The sequence below is a fragment of the Callithrix jacchus genome, chromosome 10 (assembly GCF_049354715.1).
Source record: "Callithrix jacchus isolate 240 chromosome 10, calJac240_pri, whole genome shotgun sequence".
NCBI lineage: Eukaryota > Metazoa > Chordata > Mammalia > Primates > Cebidae > Callithrix > Callithrix jacchus.
In genome coordinates, this window is record NC_133511.1 from 96,418,221 (window position 1) to 96,438,143 (window position 19,923).

At 36.7% G+C, this 19,923-nt stretch overlaps 1 protein-coding gene across 1 annotated transcript in view; it reads right to left on the reverse strand.

Annotated features, from left to right (window-relative positions):
* Positions 1-19,923, reverse strand: part of DCDC5 (doublecortin domain containing 5) — a 269,733-nt gene that overhangs the window by 194,846 nt on the left and 54,964 nt on the right. The window contains 2 exon segments of the mRNA XM_054241486.2: positions 15,826-15,939; positions 16,330-16,464. The gene's annotated coding sequence lies outside the window, so the exon portion shown is untranslated.

The window sequence follows — 19,923 nt, forward strand, 5'->3', positions numbered from 1 at the left end:
AACAGGGCGAACCTCACACCAGCAGGGTGGAGCCTCGGCAGGCAAATAGTAACTAGACTGCCTCCTGGCTGGCAGGACAGTGCAACGGACATTCAAAAATAAAGACCCAACCCCCACAGACAGAGCATCTGAGAAAATAAGGGTTTTTTTTATGAGTTCTGTTGCAGCAGAATTAAACATAGCAGGCTAACAGCCCTGAATGAACAACAGAGCTCACAGCTCAACAATTGAGCTTCTATAAAGTACAGAAGGTCTCCTCAAGCAACCCTCTGACACCTCTATATCCAAAAGACTGACATTAGGCAGGCATCATCCTGGGACAAAGATAGCAGAAAAAGAAACTGGTAGCATCCCTCACTGTTCCACAGCTGCTATAGGTGCACCCCAGACAAGCAGGGCCTGGAGTGTACCTCAGCAGTCGTACAGTGAAGGGGCTAGACTGGTAGAAGGAAAACCAAGTAACAGAAATACTTCATCATCAACAATCTGGGTGTCCACTCAGAGACCCAATCGAAAGGTCAGCAACTACACAGACGACAGGTGGATAAATCTACAAAGATGGGAAGAAACCAGCGCAAAAAGGAGGAAAACACCCAAAACCAGAATACCTCGCCTTCTAGAAAGGACAAAACCTCCTCACCAGCAAGGGAACAAAGCTGGACGGAGAATGACTGTGACGAAATGACGGAATTAGACTTCAGAACGTGGATAATGATAAACTTTTGTGAGCTAAAAGAACATGTTAAATCAATGCAAAGAAACTAAGAACCTTGAAAAAAGATATGAAAAAAGATTCAAGGAAATGATGGTAAGAATGGATAACTTAGAGAGGAATATGAATGAATTAAAGGAGCTGAAAAACACAATAAGAACTTCGCAAAGCATGCACAAGTTGCAACAGCCGAATTGACCAAGCAGAAGAAAGAATATCTGAAGTCGAAGACCAACTCAATGAAATAAAACGAGAAACCAAGATCAGAGAAAAAAGCGCAAAAAGGAATGAACAAAGTCTCCAAGAAATGTGGGACTATGTGAAAAGACCTAACCTACGTTTGATAGGTATACCAGAAGGGGACGAAGAGAATGAATCCAAGCTGGAAAATACTCTTCAGGACATCATCCAGGAAAATTTCCCCCACCTAGCAAGACAGGCCAACACTCAAATGCAGGAAATACAGAGAACACCACAAAGATATTCCACAAGAAGAGCAACCCCAAAGCACATAATCGTCAGATTCAACAAGGTTGAAATGAAGGAGAAAATACTAAGGGCAGCCAGAGAGAAAGGTCGGGTCACCCACAAAGGGAAGCCCATCAGACTCACAGCAGATCTCTCAGCAGAAACACTACAACCCAGAAGAGATCTGGGGCCAATATTCAACATTCTTAAAGAAAAGAACTTTCAACCCAGAATTTCATATCCAGCCAAACTGAGCTTCATAAGTGAAGGAAAAATAAAATCCTTTGCGAACAAGCAAGTACTCAGAGATTTTGTCACCACCAGGCCTGTTCTACAAGAGCTCCTGAAAGAGGCACTACACATAGAAAGGAACAACCAGTACCAGCCATTCCAAAATCACAGTAAATGCTAAAGAGCATCAACATAATGAAGAATCTACAACAACTAACGGACAAAACAGCCACCTAGCATCAAAATTGCAGTATCAAATTCACACATAACAATATTAACCCTAAATATAAATGGACTAAATGCACCAATCAAAAGACACAGACTGGCAAATTGGATAAAAATCCAAAACCCATCAGTGTGCTGTATCCAGGAAACCCATCTCACATGCAAGGATACACAAAGGCTCAAAATAAAGGGATGGAGGAAGATTTACCAAGCAAATGGAGAGAAAAAAGAGCAGGAGTTGCAATTCTCATCTCTGATAAAATTGACTTTAAAGCAACAAAGATCAAAAGAGATGAAGAAGGCCATTACATAATGGTAAAAGGATCGATACAACAAGAAGAGCTAACGATCCTAAACATATATGGACCCAATACAGGAGCACCCACATACATAAGGCAAGTTCTTAATGACTTACAAAGAGACTTAGACTCCCGCACAATAATAGTGGGAGACTTTAACACTCCACTGTCAATATTAGACAGATTAACCAGACAGAAAATCAATAAGGATATCCAGGGCTTGAACTCAGGCCTGGACCAAGCAAACCTGATAGACATTTACAGAACTCTCCACCCCAAATCCACAGAATATACATTCTTCTCAGCACCACATCACACATACTCTAAAATTGACCACATAATTGGAAGTAAAGCACTGCTCAGCAAATGCAAAACAACTGAAATCATAACAAACAGCCTCTCAGACCATAGTGCAATCAAGTTAGAACTCAGAATTCAGAAACCAACCCAGAACCACACAGTTTAATGGAAACTGAACAACTGGCTCTTGAATGTTGACTGGATAAACAATGAAATGAAGGCAGAAATAAATAAGTTCTTCAAATCCAATGAGAACAAAGACACAACATGCCAGAATCTCTGGGACACATTTAAAGCAGTCTCTAGAGGTAAGTATATAGCAATAAGTGCCCATATGAGGAGAATGGAGAGATCCAAAATTGACACCCTATCGTCAAAATTGAAAGAGCTAGAGGAGCAAGATCAAAAAAACTCAAAACCCAGCAGAAGACAAGAAATAACTAAGATCAGAGCTGAACTGAAGAAGACAGAGACACGAAAAACCCTTCAAAAAATCAATAAATCCAAAAGCTGGTTTTTTGAAAAGGTCAACAAAATAGACAGACCACTAGCCAGATTGATTAAAAATAAAAGAGAGAACAACCAAATAGATGCAATAAAAAATAATAAAGGGGAAATCACCACAGATTCCACAGAAATTCAAACCATCATCAGAGAATATTACAGACAACTCTATGCACATAAACTAGTAAACCTGGAAGAAATGGATAAATTCCTGGACACCTGTGTCCTCCCAAGCCTAAACCAGGAGGAAGCTGAAACTATGAATAGACCAATAACAAGGTCAGAAGTCGAGGCAGCAATTAAGAGCCTACCACACAAAAAAAGCCCAGGTCCAGATGGGTTCACAGCCGAATTCTACCTGACACACAAAGAGGAGCTGGTACCATTCCTTCTAAAACTATTCCAAATAATCCAAAAAGAGGGAATCCTTCCCAAATCATTTTATGAGACCAACATCATCCTGATACCAAAACTCAGAAGAGACCCAACAAGAAAAGAAAACTTCAGGCCAATATCCATGATGAACATAGATGCAAAAATCTTCAATAAAATATTGGCAAGCCGATTGCAACAGCAAATCAAAAAACTTATTCATCATGATCAAGTAGGATTCATCCCGGGGATGCAAGGCTGGTTCAACATACGCAAGTCTATCAACGTAATTCACCACATAAACAGAACCAAAAACAAAAACCACATGATTATCTCAATTGATGCAGAGAAGGCATTTGACAAAATTCAACAGCCCTTTTTGCTAAAAACCCTCAATAAACTCGGTATCGATGGAACGTATCTCAAAGTAATAAAAGCTATTTATGACAAACCAACAGCCAATATCATACTGAATGGGCAAAAACTGGAAGCATTCCCTTTGAAATCTGGCACTAGACAAGGATGCCCTCTGTCACCACTCCTATTCAATATAGTACTGGAAGTTCTAGCCAGAGCAATCAGGCAAGAAAAAGAAATAAAGGGTATTCAAATAGGAAAGGTGGAAGCCAAATTGTCTCTATTTGCAAATGACATGATAGTATACCTAGAAGACCCCATTGCCTCAGCCCAAAAACTCCTGAAACTGATAAGCAACTTCAGCAAAGTCTCAGGATATAAAATCAATGTGCAAAAATCACAAGCATTCGTCTACACCAAAAACAGACTTAAAGAAAGCCAAATCAAGAACAAACTGCCATTCACAATTGCTACAAAAAGAATAAAATACCTTGAAATACAACTCACAAGGAATGTAAGGGACCTCTTCAAGGAGAACTACAAACCACTGCTCAATGAAATCAGAGAGGACACAAACAGATGGAGAAACATTCCATGTTCATGGTTAGGAAGAATTAATATCGTGAGAATGGCTATACTGCCCAAAGTAATTTACAGAATCAATGCTATCCCCATCAAGCTACCATTGACTTTCTTCACAGAACTGGAAAAAACCACCATGAACTTCATATGGAACCAAAAGAGAGCCCGCATAGCCAAGTCAATTATAAGCAAAAAGAACACAGCAGGGGACATCACCCTACTGGATTTCAAACTATACTACAAGGCTACAGTAATCAAAACAGCATGGTACTGGTACCAAAACAGAGATATAGACCAATGGAACAAAACAGAGGCACCGGAGGCAACACAACATATCTACAACTATACAATCTTTGATAAACCTGACAAAAACAAGCAATGGGGAAAGGATTCCCTGTTTAACAAATGGTGTTCGGAAAACTGGCTAGCCATGTGCAGAAAGCAGAAACTGGACCCCTTCCTGACACCTTACACTAAAATTAACTCCAGATGGATTAAAGACTTAAACATAAGACCTGGCACGATAAAAACCCTAGAAGGAAATCTAGGCAAAACTATCCAGGACATAGGAGTAGGCAAGGACTTCATGACCAAAACACCAAAAGCATTGGCAACAAAAGCCAAAATAGACAAATGGGACCTAATGAAACTCCACAGATTCTGCACATCAAAAGAAACAGTCACTAGAGTGAATCGGCAACCAACAGAATGGGAAAAAATCTTTGCAGTTTACCCATCTGACAAAGGGCTGATATCCAGAATTTACAAAGAACTAAAACAGATTTACAGGAAAAAAACAAACAAGCCCATTCAAAAGTGGGCAAAGGATATGAACAGACACTTTATGAAAGAAGACATATATAAGGCCGACAATCATATGAAAAAATGCTCATCGTCACTGGTCATCAGAGAGATGCAAATCAAAACCACATTGAGATACCATCTCACGCCAGTTAGAATGGCGATCATTAAAAAATCTGAAGACAACAGATGCTGGAGAGGATGTGGAGAAAAAGGAACACTTTTACACTGTTGGTGGGAGTGTAAATTAGTTCAACCATTGTGGAAGACAGTGTGGCGATTCCTCAAGGCCTTAGAAATAGAAATTCCATTTGACCCAGCAATCCCATTACTGGGTATATATCCAAAGGACTATAAATCGTTCTACTATAAGAACACATGCACACAAATGTTTATTGCAGCACTGTTTACAATAGCAAAGACCTGGAATCAACCCAAATGCCCATCGATGATAGACTGGATTGGAAAAATGTGGCACATATACACCATGGAATATTATGCAGCAATCAGAAATGATGAGTTTGTGTCATTTGTAGGGACATGGATGAATCTGGAGAACATCATTCTCAGCAAACTGACACAAGAACAGAAAATGAAACACCGCATATTCTCACTCATAGGCGGGTGATGAAAAATGAGAACACATGGACGCAGGGAGGGGAGTACTAAACACTAGGGTCTATTGGGGGGAAAAGGGGAGGGCCAGTGGGAAGGGGAGGTGGGGAGGGATAGCCTGGGGAGAAATGCCAAATGTGGGTGAAGGGGAGAAAGGAAGCAAAACACACTGCCGTGTGTGTTCCTACGCAACTGTCTTGCATGTTCTGCTCATGTACCCCAAAACCTAAAATGTAATAAAAAATAAAAAATAAAGAATTCAGCAAAGTTTCCAGATACAAGATTAATGTACACAAATCAGTATTTCTTCTATATACCAACAGTGACCAAGTGGAGAATCAAATCAAGAATTCAATCCCTTTTATAATAGCTGCAAAAAAATATAATAAAATACTTAGGAATTTACCTAATCAAGAAGGCAGGAGACCTCTACAAGGAAAACTACAAAACACTGCAGAAAGAAATCATAGATGACACAAACAAATGAAAACACATCCCATGCTCATGCATGGGTAGAATCAGTATTGTGAAAATTATTATACTGCCAAAAGCAATATACAAATTCAATGCAATCCTCATCAAAATACCACTATCATTCTTCACAGAATTAGAAAAGGCAATTCTAAAATTCATATGAAACCTAATATGAGCCCATATAAGCAAAGCAAGACTAAGCAAAAAGAAGAAATCTGGAGACATCACACTGACTTCAAACTATACTATAAAGCAATAGTCACCAAAATATCATGATACTGGTATTATAAAAATGGGTACATAGACCAATGGAGCAGAATAGAGTATCCAGAAATAAATCCAAATACTTGCAGCCAACTGATCTTAGACAAAGTAAACAAAAACATAAAGTGGGGAAAGAACACCCTTTTCAAAATGGTGCTGGGGATAACTGGCTAGCCACATGTAGGAGAATGAAACTGGATCCTCTTCTTTCATCTTATACAAAAATCAACTCAAGATGGTAAGGTCTTAAATCTCAGACCTGAAACTAGGGTAGATAGTTTCTAGATGTTTCCAGAAGATAACATTAGAAAAACACTCTAGACATTGGATTAGGTAAAGATTTCATGACCAAGAACCCAAAAGCAAATGTAATAAAAACAAAGATAAATAGTTGGGACTTAATTAAACTAAAGAGCTTTTGCATGGCAAAAGGAACAATCAGTAGAGTAAACAGATAACCCGCAGAGTAGGAGAAACTCTTTACAATCTATATGTCTGGCAAAGGACTAATATCCATAATCTACAACAAGCTCAAACAAATCAGTAAGAATAAAACAAATAATCACATCAAAAAGTGGGCTAAGGACCCAAACAGACAATTTCAAAAGAAGATATACAAATGGCCAATGAACATAAGAAAAAATGCTCCACATCACTAATGATCAGGGAACCGCAAATCAAAACCACAATGCAATATCACCTTACTCCTACAAGAATGGCCATAATCAAAAAATCAAAAAACAGATGTTTGCATGAATGTGGTGAACAGGGAACACTTCTACACTGCCAGTGGGAATGTAAATTAGTACAACCAACAGGTTTTCATAGCGTTTCCACTGTTTTCACAGTGTGGAGATTTCTTCAAGAACTAAAAGTAGAACTACTATTTGATCCAGCAATCTCACTACTGGGTATCTACCCAGAGGAAAAGAAGCCATTATACGAAAAAGATTCTTGCACATAAATGTTTATAGCAGCACAATTCACAATTGCAGAATCACAGAACCAACCCAAATGCCCATAACACAGTGAGTGGATAAAGAAACTTTGGTATATTCATATAATGGAATACTACTCAGCCACGAAAAGGAATGAATTAACAGCATTTGTAGTGACCTGGATGAGACTGGAGACTATTATTCTAAGTGAAGTAACTCAGGAATGGAAAAACCAAATATATATGTTCTCACTGATATGTGGGAGCTAAGCTATGAAGATGCAAAGGCATAAGAATGAAACAATGGACTTTCCTGACTTGGGGGGAAAGATGGTAGGGGGCTAAAGGACAAAAGACTACACTGCTTGGGTGATGGGTGCACCAAAATCTCACAAATCACCGCTAAAGAACTTACTCATGTAACCAAATACCACCTGTACCCTAATAAATTATAGAAATATAAAAAATAATAATAATAAGTAAGGATAGAACTAAAACACACCAGAATTTAGACAGAAAGTATATATATGGAGATTCAGAGTTCCAAGGTTCCTGAATTGTTTGTGAAATGATAAAAACACTAATTTATATTAGGCTTTAGTAGGTCAAAGAAACATGCATAATCCTCACAGTAATCACTAAAAAATAATAATAAAATAATGTATAACTACCAAGATAATTGGGAGGGAGGTAATTAAGTAACATAAAATAATAAATTTTAGAGAAGACCAAAAAAGAGAGAAAACAAAACACAGAATAGATGGAACACATAGAAATCAAATAACATGTTAGATTTAAGCTCCAAAATACCAGTAATTACATTATTGGTATAAATGGACTAAAATACTTTAATTAAAAGACAGAGATTGTAATACTTCATTAAAAATACTTTTTTTCATACAAAACACTCCCTTCAGCATTAAAGATAAAGTTTGAAAGTAAAAGCTCACAAAATTATGTCATGCAAACACTGACCAAAAACCTGGAACCACTATATTTAATATGAGACAAAGTAAATTTTAAAAACTGAGAAAGTATGTGAGGGTATTTTATAACAAAAGGTTTAATTGACCAGAAACATAAAACAATTCTAAAATTGTATGCACCTAATAATCTCAAATTATAGAAAAGAAAAGTTCATAAAACTCAAAGGAGAAATAGACAAAACTACAAGTTAGTGGGAAATTTTTTTTTTTTTGCAATGGAATTTTGTTCTTGTTTCCCCGACTGGAGTGGAATGGCACGATCTCAGCTCACTGCAACCTCTGCCTTCTGGGTTCAAGCGATTCTCCTGCTTCAGCCACCCAAGTAGCTGGGATTACAGGTGCACTCCACGACACCCAGCTAATTTTTGTATTTTTAGTAGAGATGGGGTTTCACCACATTGGCCAGAATGGTCTCAATCTCTTGACCTTGTGATGCACCTACTTTGGACTCCCAAAGCGCTGGGATTACAGGGGTGAGCCACCATGCCTGGCCATTAGTGGGAAATTTTAACGATATATCTTTCAGTAAATAATTTAACAAGCAAACAAAATATCACTAAGTATATACAAGATCTGAAAACACATTTATCAAACTTAATCTAATTGAAATACACAGAACACTGCACCCTCAAACTTCATAATACATATTTTCTCAAGTACACATGGATCGCTTATTAAAAATGTGCATGTGGTAGATGGCAATAAAAAAAAACTCAACAAATTTCAGGCTGGGTGTGGTGGTGCATATCCGTAATTCCAGCACGTTAGGAGGCTGAGGCAGGTGGATCACTTGAGGTTTCACCATGTTGTCCAGGAGTTTGAGACCAGCCTGGCCAACATGGTGAAACCCCATCTATACCAAAAATACAAAAATTAGCCAGGCATGGTGGTACATGCCTGTAATACCAGCTATTCAGGAGGCTGAGGCACAAGAATCTCTTGAACCCAGGAGGCGGAGGTTGCAGTGAGCCAAGATGGCACCACTGCACTCCAGCCTGAGCAATAAAGCAAGACTGTATCTCAAAAAAAAAAGGGGAGAAAAAAAGAAATCTCAACAAATATCAGAATTAAAATCATATCAAAAATGTTTTCCAACCACTGTGAAATTAATCTAGAAGTCAATAGAACAATATAAAGCCGAAATAGTTCATATATTTGGAAATTAAGAAATATCTAAATAGTCCATAGATCAAACAACATAATAAAATGGAAATGAAAATGAAAATATAAAATAGTAAAATGAGTGCAGTGAAGCTAAAGCCATCCTTCAAGGTAAATTTGTATCTTTAAACGTGTACATCATGAGAAGAAAAGCTAAAAAAAATCAATGAAAATGGGCCATGTGGAGGGTAAGGTTTTGGGTAGATAAAAGGAAATAGGGGTGTTTGGGACAAGCAAACCAGCATGAGCCAAGTACAATGAGCTTAGGTCTTTTGAGTACATGGCAATTCTGAGACTTAAGTATAGTGGGTCTGACAGTTAATGCTTAATTTCAGGTAGGGAATGAGTAAACTCTGAAGAATAAGTAAATGAGTATAGCATTCAAAGTAGTACTTCAAAAGCATATTACCAGGAAGGAGTGTTCAAGATGAACTACCTTCTCCCTACAGTGACACTCATCACTCTCTCATCCTAATGACTTGTTCAATATCTCTCTTCCCTGTTAGATTCTGTGGGGACAGCTCTGTGAGGCCAGAAAGTGTACCTGTCTTCTCCACACTAAATCCCCAGTGCCTAGGATACTATAAAAGAGTGTTTAGAACCTAGAACATGCTCAATAAATATTTATGCATTAAAAAAGGATAGAATACATAGACAACATTGGCTCAGCCAGAAAGCCACTGGAATGAATAGTTGGGCTCAGTTTTGGATTGACACACAAGTAGATCATAGGACTACAGTTGGCTGGCAGACAGGATAGTCTTGAAATGTACATGTGAATGCTCAGACTATTTGTTCTCTCCATTTTATTAATTCCATTAATCATATCGCTTCATTCATTTATTTTCTTTTTTTTTTCTTTCTTTTTTTTTTTTTGAGACAGAGTCTCACTCTGCCACCCAGGCTGAAGTGCAATGGCACAATCTCAACTCTTTGCAACCTCCGCCACCCAGGTTCAGACAATTCTCAGCCTCAGCCTCCCAAGTAGTTGGGACTACAGGTGCATGTCACCACGCCCCGCTCATTTTTCTTATTTTTTATTAGAGATGGGGTTTCACGGTGTTAGCCAGGATGGTCTCAATCTCCTGACCTTGTGATCCACCTGCCTTGGCCTCCCGAAGTGCTGGGATTACAGGTGTGAGCCACTGAGCCCGACCTCATTTCTTTGTTAATTCATTCAACAACTTTGTACTGAGTACCTACGACATGCCAGGTATGTTCCAGCCCTGGAGGTATAGATGTAAATAGTTCCTGCTGAAGTGAAGCTTACATTCTAATTGGGCAATTCGGACAGTAAACAAATATGTATACGACAGGTAGAAATAAGTGCCTTGAATTAAAAATAAAGCAAGGAAAGAGAATGACAGGGTATGAGCATGAATGCATTATATCTCAGAAAAGGCCATGAAGCCAGGGCACTAGAGCAGAGGAAGGGAGGGGAGAGTGGTGGTCAGAGATACAATGGGACCAGTAAAGTAGGATATGTAGCATGAAGACTTTGGTTTCACTCTAGAGAAAATAAGAAGCCATTGAAAGATTTGAAACAGAGGATTCCCATGATCTGACTTATGAATATAAAAGGATCATTCTGGCCCTAAACTAGAGAATAAATTGCAGGAGGACAAGGGTTGAAAAGAGATAGGCAAGTTAGGAAGCTAGACTATAGATCATTTTGACAGCTTGCACTCTGGTCTCGTCCAAGTCCACCTAAACGTAATTTATTATCTCTACCACCTGTCTCCTCTTTTTCCATTCATATTACCCAATCCAGAAATCACTACCTACTATTTTCACTGTTATACTAGACGCCCTAGTTTGGGGACGACAAGTGTGAAGAAGGTAAGAGTGGAGCTTCACATTCATGCCTTAAATAGTTCTATAAACAATAGTGAATAGAACAAAAAAGATAAATAGTACATTGTTAAAATGGAAACTAAGTGGCATAGGTGAAGGTTTGGGTACCTCACAGCAGCAAATAAAAACAAAAAATACTCATAAAAATACTTACTTGAAAATTTTTGAGAATTTCTGAATTAATGTATATTTATAGATATAAGCCTAATCTTTCAGAATGCTTGATTTTGACTTTGTTTCAAAGAAACAGGTGCAATTATATTATTTGTTCACTTTATTTTAATTCACAGAGAACATACAGGTATTAATTTTTAAAACATACCGAAACCCAAACAGATGACAATCTCAACCAATATCAAGATATTTGACTTTTCTAATTAAAAAACAGAATTATATCTTTACAACCTTGAAACACAATAATTTCATGTTCTTAAATATAATGCCATATCCCAAATATAAAAGAGATAAAGGCAAATTCTTAAAGCTGAGTATCATCAATAGCTAAGAAAAGTAATGTAATAAAACATGGGATTTTTTTCCAAGTGTAATTGGATTTAGTGACTATCAAAAGCAATTATTATATTAACATTTACCTTTATTGGTAATAGTTCTAGAAATAAGAAATGGATATGTGGCAATTTAAACAATTCACTTTTCCTAAAAAGACAGTCTGACTATTGTCAAAATTGACCTGTGAGTTCACTGGTTCTACAAAAATTATGTTAATATTTACTCAACAGAAGGAGGAGAAAGTTCAAAGTAAAAAAGACAGTTACAAATTACCACCAACTATATGCAAAGCTACATAAATGATTTAATATAGTAATCTTATGCTACTGAATACTCAAGAAAATCAGAATATAATTCAATTTTTAATATATGGGTTTTTACAGTTTATAATTATATAGACATGATCATTATTTGTCTGCTTAAAGAGGTTCTCATTGCTATTAATTTGCCTTTCTTTGAAAAGCAGGAGACTATAATAGTTCCTTTAGCTAGCGCATCTCAAATCTGTTACTAAGAGAAAAGAATAAAGAGAAAAAGCATGTCACTTCTTTCAAGCTTCATTTCTTCTATTTTATAAGGGGAAATAGGAACCTGATAAAAATTGTCCAATGCAGTAGAGTTTGAATTTATATTCTCCTAAAATGGTAAACACAATAAATTGAGAACCAAACGCTCAATTTTATTTCATGTCAATTGTAGCTAGAAAGGACATAATTATAGCAGAAGGACTGACTTTACAGCAATTGTAAAAATGTAAATAAGGCTTGAAAGCTGACTTAGGAATTATATTTTATAAATGAAGCTTTGATTTTAATGTAAACAATTATCTTAGGGTATGATGTGTATTATTCAAAATGTTCTGCCTTTGTTACCATTGAAATGGTAGTTACACTTTAGAAAACCGGAGGACAGAAACACCTGTTTCTTATCAAATCGTATCTCCTAGTGATTATGATAATTTTATGTACAAGATAGACTTTAAAATTTTAATACTGCAACATTTTAAAGTTTATATTATTAGATAAAAGTTTATTTTAAAAGTATCAGTGGAAAATGTAAAACAAACTGTGATATGACATTATCAATTTTAGTCCAAATATTCTTAGTAGCAAAGTATCAAGTGTCTACATTAAAAATGCTTTGCATAACTTGTATTGATTCTGTCCTAATGCAAATATTTAATTATCAAAATTTGGAAAATAAACATTTAAACATGCAACAAAAACTGTCAATATTTTGTAATATTTTCTTCAAATCACCAGACCACTTGGTTAGCTATTTGTCTACCTAAAATTTGGATAATACTAAATGTATTTTTATAAGTTGCTTTTTATTAGTTCCAAAGCTCCTATTAAAGTATATTTTAATTGAAAAAAAAATCAAATGGCTTTTAAATCTATGTTTTCTTTTAAAAGAATGAAGTCCATGCCAAGTTGAGTCATGAAGAGAAATGTCAGTGCAATCCCTGGCAGCTGCTCGCTTCCCTGGGAAGGAAGGGCTGGTTAGGAGTACAGTAGCTAGCAAACCCCTCAGCACTCCACAAAGTCACTAGTGGGAAAAGAACAAAGGCCTTTCCAATGCAACTAACACAGATGTGCCCAAAGGCAAACTGTCAGAAACAGTTAAGATGACAGCTACTCACAGTTCATTATTTCCTTCTCACAGGTCACTGGGTGACAAGCTGGGTCAGCATGCTTTGTTGGCTGTCCCAGTCCTTCTCCACCCCCTATTCCATTTAAATAAGGGTAAGGGACTCCTTTGGATAAACTAATGTAAACGAACACATTCCAGACACTTAATGCCAGAATATGGCATTTACTTTACTTTGGACCAAACTTAGAATTCAACGTACACACAACTTATTTTATCGAAGCAAGGGGAGAAGCACACTTCTACGCCTACTTTTCAGTGATTATTTGAGAGAGAGAGAGAGAGTTTTAAGAGGGAAAGAAATCGAAATTACATCTACTGTGGTAAATTGTGGAGGCGGAGGGGAAAGAATGTAGATAAATCCCTGCTTTAAGGAAAAAAAGAAGAAGAAGGCAGGAAGAGTTGCTGGAGCCTAACACAGAAAACCTGAGGAATGTCCACTAAGAAAAGACCTCTAGGAGATTTCTTATGAAACCATATCCCAAACATATTTACTAGTCAATTCCTATTGACTAAAAAAGCATAAATCTAAATAAATCCCTATTAAAAATTCTTTTCTATCTCTACTTGTTTTCAGAACATTTTCACAACTAACACTTGAATGCTTACTCCTTTCCTGGAACGCAATGGCATCTCACTAAATTCTGACAACCTCAGACAGGTCTTGTGGTATGCTAGCTGACATTAACTGCCCTGTCTTTTTGGGCCTCACTTTTTCTAATACTATATCCCTTTCTTCCAAAGTGCGGTCATCAGATTGCATTGCCTCAGGGGAGAAGCAGCAGAATGCAAAAGCCAAATCCCTAAGCTACCCAGTGCCCTATACTCTTAGAGAAAATATTTGCAAGCAGGGGAAGGGTGAAATAGGCAAGCAGGTAGCTACCATGAAGGACAAGTTCAGCATGTGGCAAATACACAGACCCCATATATGTTTCAGGAATCTGAGAGCAGAAGTAAACTGTGTCTCTTTCTTGAGTCGAGAATAATGAGATCCCAGGATAATGACAAGCCCCAGTGTTCCCTAAAAAATGGCTGAGTAGAAATCGCTGCCAAATAAGTCTAGAGAGGGCAGAAACAGCCTCATAGAGCAATATTACACATTCCCAAGTGCACCAGTGTTTCTTGAGTTCCTATTTTAGATGAAAACATCAGACAAGGACTGTCCCCAAGGCTCTTACAATCTAGTGATGTGAGAATAGCTGAGAGTGGCTTGGCTATATGGCTCCTCAGCCTGTGGTCCTGTTGTAGATGGAGCAGCAGAGAGTTGAGATTCTTGTGTGTGATTAAAAAATAACTTGCAGGAAAAAGAATACCTGGAACCTACGTTTTCATATCTTATAATACAGCAAGGTATTAAGTTTGTTACTTTGTGTTCTATCTCCAAAACAACAAATACAAAAGACTTGAGTTTTAAATAACAAAATAAGTAAATAATAAATTGGAGAGTCAATTTTGCTATCAGGAAAAAATGTTCCCCTCCTGTCAAAATCCCAAGTGAAGATATGTAATTTAGGAATATAAAATAGCTTTTAATTAAAGTAAAAGTTTCTTGTCTCTTTTCATGCAAGTGACATTGCTATCTACAATAAATGTATTTAAATTTAGGAAGACTGGGTGTGGCAGCTCATGCTGATAATCCCAATATTTTGGGAGAGCGAAGTGGGAGGATTGCTTAAGGTCAAGAGTTCAAGACCAGCCCAGGCAATATAGCTAGACCCTATTTTTATAATAAATTAATTAATTAATTTAATTAAATAAATTTAGGAATTCCCTTAAACTTTAGTGAACATGATAAGAATTATATTACTCCTTAAAGAATATTTCAGTCAACAATAATTTCAAATAGTTTTAGATTAAAATTATAATTTGTAAAGTCAGTTTATGATTTACAACATCATCCCCAACATAATAATAATAATGAACTTTAGTTTCCAATTAAATAAAGAGGATCAGAGAAACTGTTTCCATTTTTTAACCAAGGATAATTTTTCAGTTGGTTAGCAATATCAGTGATGTTATTTTTATTCTAGGAATGGAAATGGGTTGATTTGTTGTCACTGGTTAGGACCATCTATTGTGCACTTAAGCTTGAGTCCAAATAATAATGTTCTCATGGAAAATAAAAAGGCTTGCCCATGGGACAGTTTTCTTCAGCATACCTTGCTATTTTTAACAATTGGATATATGGTCTGTACTGCCTTTGCTTAATTAGGTTATTTCAGAGTATTTTAGTGAAATCCCAGAACAGCAACCCATCCTGAGTATATTTATAAAGAATAACATACAGTACATCAATCTTCAACAAAATACACATAAATGTCGCATTTCTTCATCAAATGTGACCCAAAAACTACTATGTTTGAAAGCCAAAGGGCTTTTGAGATATTTCAATAATCTTCGAGAAATCAATCTTACATGAAACTGAAGGAAAACATCGAATGTCATTGAGCAATAAAGCTCAGTTCTGTCAGTACCCTACCTCTGAGCAGAAGCCTTAGGATGTTTCTCTTCCAGTTTCCTTACCAGTGCTACTGTCAGCTGCCCCGTCTCCTCAAGAGAACCTTCTGGCATTAAATGGGTGTCTGAGGGTTCTGGCAGTTGCTTCAGACCAGGGTTGCTGGCACTTTCTTGCAGAACCTAATAAATTAATTATAGGAATAATGTAGCTAATTTTCACTGAGTGGAAATATCTAAACCATACATGCCAAAAATATAATACTGCAGTTTCCATGATTCCTCAGTCTTCCTATAACATATAAGCCCTTTGAACGTAGTCAAAACAAAAGAAGGCAATCCTAAGAAAATGAGTATCACCGTCTATTTAGTAAAATGTTTATATAAAGATATATGCTTATGTAAATATCAATATGTGTATAGATATTATATTATGTGTATTATTTTAAACTATCAGTAACATAAAGTTGTGAATTTGTGCTTGCATCCCGAAAACAACTTGAACTTTTTTTCTCTTTTCAAAATATATTTTAGAGAGCTATTTCTGTCTTGCCTCTGGCTCCCTACACTGACCTCTTCTGCTAAGTTTCTGCCACGTTCCTGATGAGCTGTGGTCCAGGCACCATGGTGAATATGATACTCTGTCTGGGTCACATCTACTTTGGCATTTAGCTCCTCTAGGTAGGTCATAACAAACTGAAGATAAGCCTGTAAGAAAGGAAAAAATAACAAGTAGTATCAGCCTTATAAATAATAGCCAAAAGGCCATCCAACTGGAAAGAGGGGAAGATAAATAGTTAAAAGGCCTGGCTAATAAACTTTGTACTTTATTATCAATTTCATAACAAAATCAAGCCAAATTACTTAAATATTAAAGTTTCTAATTAGTTGTTAATCTGATCAAGTTTAGCTAGGTAGTTAATTTTTTGGCCTTAGATAAGATTAAAACAATAAAACCATCTTATACATTAATAATAATAGGTAAATTTATTGAGTTACCTTTATATACAAGATATTATTGTAAATACAACACATACATGTAATTCTGTAGTTGCTGTACTGTTTGAAAGTATTAAAATCTGCTCTAGAAGACAAGAAAATAAATAGAATGGATGAAACAGCTTCATTAAGCATAGATAAGATAGTAACCTGAGAAATGTTAGACACTAAGTAGAGCATATGTCTATGAACACTAAAAGGCCTTGAAAGACAACATAAAGGCCCTGTGTGGTAGCTCATGCCTGTAACCCCAGGACTTTGGGAGGCCAAAGTGGGCAGATCACAAGGTCAGGAGTTCAAGACCAGCCTAGAGAACATGGTGAAACCCTGCCTCTACTAAAAATACAAAAATTAGCTGGGCATGGTGGTGCATGCCTGTAATCCCAGCTACTCAAGAGGCTGAGGCAGGAGAATTCCTTGAACTGGGACCTAGGAGGCCGAGGTTGCAGTGAGCTGAAATCGTACCACTGCACTCCAACCTTGGCTACAGAGAGAGACTCCATCTCAAAAAAAGAAAAAAAAAAGAAAGAAAGACAGAAAGGAAGATAAAATAGACATTTAGTATTCATGACTAACTACTAAACAAAGCAAAAAATACTTATGAAATACTAAATACAAATGGAGCACATGAGGTGCACGATAATCATGAGGTCTTTAATTAGCCACCCATTGCTGACTCTCACTTGGGGTCTTCTGCCAGATAAAATCCATCACTGCTCATCAGGCTAACTGAGGAGTACAGCTACAGGTCAAGTGACTCATACACAGCTCTCATGGAACAAGTGTGTGTCACTGTCTCAGGCATCTTTTATTTGTTGGGCCCCTCTGGTCAAGTTTTTATTCTGGTTCTTGTAACTACGTCAGCAGCAGGAAAGAGTAATGCTGCATAAGGCAGGGATATGTTAATACTGCAGACGAGATTCAGGCTAATATGACCCTTCAACCCACTTGTGTAATATTTCAATTACATTAAAGTGGCCCATCTCTCTTTCTTTACATTTTGTTTTATGTTTTAAATTGATTTAATACATCATGATGTGAATATTTGAATTTCTTCGGTGCACTTTTCTGTACCATGGGCTGTAGCCTAGCTTATCAAGTAATACACTTGGAGGCCACCCTTGTGTAAAAGTAATTTCCCACAAAACAATAAATTTGCATTTTAATCCTCGCAACAGCACTTTGAAGTGGGTACTATTATTGTGCCCATTTTAAAGGTGAGGAAGCAGGCACAGGGAAGTTAAGCAACATGCTTCACTGCCATCCCTCTTGATTAATAGTCTCTCAAGCCTAAATATGCTGCCTCAATTATAATATAAACTCCTTACTGCACTTTTTAAAGTGTGGAACTAAAATTCTAAAAAACAAAAAATATGTGGGAGTGTACAGTAGATAAAGGTGGTAAGGTCCTTATATTGTTCTGGAAAAAGAGATACTGAATAACTTTTAACTTTGTTAGAGGATGTAATATAAATATGCATGTTTAAAATTTGAGGCACTTCCCAACCTTAAGCGCATACTACTAAGTGTAGAGTTACCAGGAAGACAAAGAGTAACAAAATCAAAATGAAAGAGAATGACAAGAGTTGGCAAGAATATGAAGGTTTGAAAGCCTTGCTATTCCTCAAAATGTTAAATGTGGAGTTTTCATATGACTCAGCAATTCCACTTCTAGTTATGTACTTATGAGAAATGAAAATATATGTACACATAAAAATTTCCTTACCAATGCTTATTTTATTCAGTTTTGAATTTTTGGAGACTTTTTCAAAACTAACATGTATCCCTTTTATTATTTAAATGAGAACTGTTCCACACATGCAAATATATGCATAATAATTTCTGAGAATATACAAAAGCATGCTGTTAGTGAATAACTCTGGGAAATGGGAATAGAGTTTGAGAAGAAGAGAATTTACTTCTTATTAATGTGTTTGTTCTAATATTAATTTTTATAGCATATTACTTTTATAAAAATTAATCCTTAAATAGGAATTGGATATAGTGATATTATTGCATATACTATTCAGATAATTTTGGAAAGAGATTTTTGAATCACTAAGCTAATCCACAATATTAACCAAACGAAGTTTAATCTAAAAAAAATTGGGATTTTCGGGCCAGGTGAGGTGGCTCACGCCTGTAATCCCAGCACTTTGGGAGGCCAAGGCGGGTGGATCACGAGGTCAAGAGATCGAGACCATCCTGGCCAACGTGGTGAAACCCTGTCTCTATTAAAAATACAAAAAATTAGCTGGGCATGGTGGCATGTGCCTGTAATCCCAGCTACTCAGGAGGCTGAGGCAGGAGAATTGCCTGAACCCAGGAGGCGGAGGTTGCTGTGAGCCGAGATCACGCCATTGCACCCCAGCCTGGGTAACAAGAGCAAATCTCTGTCTCAAAAAAAAATTAGGATTTTCATTTTGCCTTCAATCTGATGTCATCTTTATTGCATTATGGAATTTTTTGTTTTCTTACATCAGTTCTTACTGTCATTCAAGACAATTCAACTGAAAAGAATGTGATGGTAATAGAAAGTAGATTATTCCATATTGGTTCCACTAAAATCATCAAAGCCCAAATTCAGCAACAAAAGACCAATACATTTAAAATATGAGAGAAAACATAATATCAAGTATGTTCCACAATATCAGAATATTAAAAGAATTTACTTATAAGGAGCAAAACAAACAGTAGACACATTCCAAGACTATAAGTAACAGTAGCATGACTTAAATTCTGACAAATGGAAAGCCCATATATTGTTAGGTAGCTTCATGCTTCAAATCCTCTAATAGAAGTAAAGACATTTTATGTAAGTTTATTTCCGAGATACTTTCCCTAATACTAGAAAGAAGATGTACCTGGAATATGGGAAATTTCAATATATAATATATCAGGTGAAATGGAAGAGGAAGTGCCCCAAAGGTAGGGCCATGATGTGGCTGAACATTCTGCTAGACGTTAAAGAAGCAAAGACCAAAAGTACAACAAAAATACACTAATGGGCTCTGCTTCCTGGAGTTGTAAGTTTGTCCAAGGTGCAGACATATATAAACAACGCAAAGTGACCAGAGCTATTATTCATCTTCCCATCATGCATTTTAGGACATTTACAAATTGTCCTGAAACTTCCCCTTTGGAGTCATTCCTTTTCCAGGTAATATC